Source organism: Aplysia californica, unplaced genomic scaffold, assembly GCF_000002075.1.
Source record: "Aplysia californica isolate F4 #8 unplaced genomic scaffold, AplCal3.0 scaffold00157, whole genome shotgun sequence".
NCBI classification, from domain to species: Eukaryota; Metazoa; Mollusca; class Gastropoda; order Aplysiida; family Aplysiidae; genus Aplysia; species Aplysia californica.
Window position 1 is genome coordinate 968535 of NW_004797427.1, and position 5737 is coordinate 974271.

The following is a 5737-nucleotide window of genomic DNA, read 5'->3' on the forward strand; positions in this document are numbered from 1 at the left end:
ACCTGCAGAGGCGACTACCTTAGAATTACAAAGTTCTACCTGACATTTTTGGCTGTTTTTAGTTACTAAGACCATAAGGTCAGAAACCAAACGTTCTATGTGCTCTATCAAAATCTTAAGATTATTCGGAGTTATAATCAAGACATTCAAAGAATTCCATTTGAAAAGCTTGGCATGTTGTGAAACTTAAACATATTCTTTGAACTAGGCATTGAGCAGATTAAACCTTGTAATTCTAAGGTAGCGATATAATAATATTATAAAAATACATATTTTGCATATAATACATTCATCCTATAGATCAGCAATATAATATAATACACATTTTGCATATTATATAATACATACATCCTATAGATCAGCTATTTACCTGATGGCGTCTGTATAACTCTTTCGCCTCTTCTTCTCTTCGGGTGGCAGAGCGTCCCACTGGAAGGCGAGGTCATTCATGCGAAACACTCCTCGCACCGCCACCTTGTGTGTGCACTTCAGGGTGAAAGTCGATGGAGAAATGCGTTCTATGTTTGGGAAGACGACTCTTGTGTAGTTCTCTTTGACTCTAGCCAGTAACGGTTCCAGCCAACCTGGAACATTGTTGATAAACTCGTCACTTTGGCCTGCTTTTTTTTCTTGTTGTTGACACACAACTGTTGTCCCCCCCCCCCCCCCCCCCCCCCTTTTTGCAGAGAGGAGCAACATTTCTCAGAATCCGGGTTTCTCTGAGAACTGTGAAATCTATTCATCCCTTCGCATCAGTAAACGATCTAGACTGTTTTTCACAGGTCTTGTCTCTGTTTATAAGCTAAAATGCGTTGTTGAAATTGCCGTAAAACTCAAACTTACGGTAACCTCGCGTTCTCAGGGTACGTTCTGACGGCCAGTCTGGCGTGAAGAAAACTCGCATTGTGCACGGAGGGACCAGGGACTACTACAACGACAATCACATCTCCGCCTCCGCCATTTCTGCCCACGACCACGCAGATTATGAGTACGTGCTCGGCTTGGGTGAGTAGTTGTTTCTTGTGTTGCCCCACTATATTATGATCTGTTTCGTCTCAACAGTGCCTAGTGACAAATCGCTACCTCAGAATTACAAAGTTCTATATATCTGCTTAGTACCTACTTTGGAGAAATGTGACGTCAAAGATTTTGAGTTTCACATCATGTCAAGCCTTTTTCGAATACAATTATTTGAATATCTTGATAACAACTCCGAAACATTTTACGACGTTGATAGAGCAGAGAGAACATACTTTGGTTTCTGACCTCATGGTTTTAGTACCTCAAAACGGAGAAAAATGTCAGAAAGACCTTTGTGATTCTGAGATAGCGAAATGATTTTAATGCAGTATGCTTGATACAGCTTTGCCTGGGTGGAGGACATACAGGAAGTAGATTAGCCAAGTACTTCATTGTACTTCCCTCCCTCAGGTCTTGGCTTCCTTGATAAAAATACTTTGAGAAAATATGTATTATATGCTCCAAAGGAGAGACTTGGTCACTACGTTTGGAATCACGAAAGATGTAAAGGTGTGGCTTACCATTTTACAGGTGCAATAGAACTATTACACATTTTTCATGGTAGGTAAGCCTTTCAATTTTGAATTTTTGCCCCCTATTGTTACATTTTTAGTTTGTTTAGGAAGCAGGCTGCTCTGATACTACCCGTTAGAACCGACCCGGGTTGAGTGGGACACAACGATTCTACAGACGAATAGGACTACTCGATTAACAAACGTAAAAAAAAAAATCCCAATCGTGTCCTCTGCGTGCGACGGCGTAGAGCCTGACTGCTACACCACCGACGCTGGTGATTTGGTGGACCAAAGTCATAAATACTACAATACAGTTTCTCTTTTGAACACTCTCTGTTTATGTTCAAGTGGGACGAATGGACATGCATTATAGACTTTTACCATGTATCTAATTTTTGCCTACTGTGACGTCTTAAAGACACAGACCCCGAAAGAACAAACAAACAATCAAACAAACAAACAAACAAGAAGCAAATAAAAAAGTAAATAAACAAACAAGTAAACAAATAAAAATCGGCATATCATTCAAGGATATAATTTAATGCCTCCTCTCAGGCTCTGTTATGGAAGCACTTGATACAAGACTTGTAATGTAATATCACATCCTTTTAATATATCATTATGACCATGAAACAGTCTCTCCAATACCATTAATTACTATAAGCCGACTCAAAATAATAAAAAAGCCGATATTGCATTTTCTAAAATCTGCTTATCACCCCCTTCTTCAGGAAATGTATAATTACTACCTTATGTATGCTTGGTTAACGTGCACTTGTCTGTCTGTCTGTCTGTCTGTCTGTCTGTCTGTCTGTCTGTCTGTCTGTCTGTCCGTCCGTCTGTCTGTCAACTCAACCCCCTTTTACGCTATATTTTTCTACCTTCTTGCTATTCCTCAGCATTACATATTATATTAATATTATATTAATATCATAATATAAATAAGGCACTGACTGAAGGCTGTCCCCGTGCTACTCTTTAACTCACTAAAACAACACTGGTTTTACTCTCCTCAAAGATCGCGTGTTAAGATCTTAGATCGGCTCACACCTTCATTGCCAATATCCACTCCCACAAGCGAACAAAAATATGTCAAAATATTCAAACAACACGACCATAAGAGATGTTAAAAGCTAAGTAACAGCAGCAGGAAACAGCAGTAACATAGCCTCAGCTAAGTAATAACAAGAGACAAGAACAACAACTAACCCCCAAAATAGCAACAACAATAACAACAACTAAAACAACTAAAACAAAAACAACAACAACAATAACGGCACCAGCAGCAAAAGCAACGACACTACTATCTATGTCTTTGAATTCTTTGTTTTAGTTGTAATGTTCTTGCTGTTCTGTTTATAAGCTAAAATGCGTTGTTGAAATTGCCGTAAAACTCAAACTTACGGTAACCTCGCGTTCTCAGGGTATATATATATATATCTCCCCGCCCCCCTCTCTCTGACAACATTTTTACTGTTCACAGACAGTCGTATGGTGTTCGGTTCTGGCCCTGGTGTGCTCAGGACTTATTAGGGCGAGCGCGCTAACCGGACCTACCGTCAACCCTACCCCCAGTGCGGCTCAAGGTGACTGTTTTTGTGTGTGTATATCTTATACTGCGCCTATTAACACAGCTTTTATATGATTTTGGAGGCGAGCTTCTTCACCTCGTTTCATTGCTGGTCATTCATTGTCAGCAGTGTTATACGTCTGTACCTACATAATTTAGATCGTTTAGTAGGCGGGCAACTTCGACCCTACCTTCCAGGTCTTATCTGGGCTCAGTGGGATACAGCATCCTAGCAGATAGATGGAGATACTTGATGGAGTACATGGGAATCAAACTCACCTCCTTTGCGTACAACGCCAGACAGGTAAATCATTACATCACAAGCGTCGTTATTGAAGAAAAGACATCGGGTTTACAACCTTGGGCGGCTGTGAAGAGTATATCTTAATATGCATTCCTCTCGCTCGTTGACTGTTTTATTTCGGTATTTGTCACTTCTTTGAGAGTTCCTTTTTGTTTCGTGTCCCTTTTTTTAGTGATTCTCTTCGTTTGTTTGTCTTTTTTCTTTCTGATGTGCATTTTGTTTTTATGTGCTCTTGTGAGTCAACCCAAACGAACAAACAGAACGACGCACGTGGGTGGTGGGAATTCAAAATCTTTATTTATTGTTTGTTTTAGTAAAAAGGTAAGTAAACTCAGTGTTTAAAGCCATTGGTTCACATCATATCACATAAAACACTCATTTGTTAAATAAAGTTTCCATAATGAAAAAGTACAGGTTGTGCACATATCACTATCTCTTATCATGGGTCAAACATTGCATATTCTGTCACTGGGCCAAGTCAGACTGGGAGGAATTGGCAATTTCTTTTGATGGGCAAAATTTGGACCAAAACAAATACAGTGAAATTCATCTTCAATTTCATGAGAGTTACACCTCTCACATAAAGGTGAATTTATTGATTTCCATCAACAAAGATTGTTATTTAATTGAAGACTTGATCTATGATTTTTAACAAGGCTACGCCTCTTCTGTTCATATACCGTGGGAGGTTGATGATATACTCAAACTGTTTCTTGAAACGGAATTGTAACAGTGAATACTTTATACTTGCGGCAGATTTTCCCCGCTATGTTCTACACAGTAATATTAATATCAACAAGCGTATTTTTCACTTCACAGAGAAATAATTTAGTGCATCCAACGCTTTGAGAAAACCTGACATTCCCAAACCTCGTATTGTTTTTTTAAAACTCTGTTTCTATGCGACTACACATTTCATTATTTTGTGACATCTTTGCTCTCTTCGGGAAATATGGCCAGCAGTGTGGATTTACACCAGAACAAAATAGATCAAATGCTTTCGTTATTTATTGGCCAAATGAGCCATCGTGCTAAAGGTCTCCAATGAGATATGTAACAAGATATTCGCCCCAACGCATAAACACTTTTCAAACAAAACCTACAGATATGACTTAGCACTCTCACCATCACACAAAACACCCACTCACAGTCACAACATAACGTTCATACCCTCCCATATATACCCACACTCACAACATAACGTTCATTCCATCCCATATAATACCCACACTCACAACATAACGTTCATACCATCCCACATAATACCCACAGTCGCAACATAACGCCAATACCATCCCACATAATACACACAGTCGCAAAATAAGATTCATACTTTCTCACACAACACCCACAGACATAAAACAGCGCTTCCATCTCCCCACATAACAGTCAACGACGCACGTAACGTTCATCTTCCCCACAACATTCACAGACAAAACAGAACGATCCCCATAATCCCACATAACATACACAGACATAACATTATAGAGACTGCCACCCCTCCCTTCAAACAACATCCAGCAACTTTACATAACATTCTTATCTCCCCCCTTCCCACCTTTTCTTTAAAGGTCAGACGACAAACATCAACAACTTGGAGCAGAAACTAACCTCCAAGTTGGAACATGTGGACAAAATCCTGGCCACTTTAGGCCGTCAGCTTATCGATCTACAGACCAGTGTGGAAGAGAGGTGGGTCAAAGGTCATATTATTATTATTATTATCTTTATGCCATTCAATATGATCTGCTGACTTCCCCACCCCCCTTTTTAATCATTCTGTCAAAGATATCTCAGATACGTAGGGGCCTAAGTCTGCCTTTTTGTAGTCATCGGTCTGGTATAGTATAATAAAGCACGGTAAGGCATGGGTTTGACGCCCTTTTCAGTGCTGTAAGGTTATCTTAGAGGTCGGTCCTCCTGATTTTAACTTCCACCTCTGATAATACTGAGGGGGCTCTCGTGGCCTAGAGGTTAAGGTGTTGGCCTCTCATTCAAAGGTCCCGGGTTCCAATCCGGGTAGCGACCGAAAAATTTTCTTCTCAAAAATTGTCTCCTTTCACCTCCTTTCCTGATCTCTAGCAATGGTCTTTTAGTCTGCTTTCATTTTCACATTCTGCCCCCACCCCCTTACCTCCTTTGCCCCCTCCTCTGGGCTCCTGACTCTTTCTGCAGCCTTTCTACTGTTACTCCTTGGCTCCTCTTTACTGCTGTCCTTCTGCCACACCTCTGATCTTCTGGTAGGAAAGATCTACACCTAGCCTTCTCGGACAAGGGCGAAAAATCTCGGAGGGCCCGTGTGCAAGTTGCGCACGTTAAAGATCCCTT

The 5737-nt window shown here is 40.4% G+C and overlaps 1 protein-coding gene across 1 annotated transcript in view; it reads right to left on the minus strand.

The window, feature by feature from the left end:
- LOC118477624 (N-acetylgalactosaminyltransferase 6-like) overlaps positions 1 to 5737 on the minus strand; it is a 17925-nt gene that overhangs the window by 1408 nt on the left and 10780 nt on the right. The window lies entirely within an intron of this gene.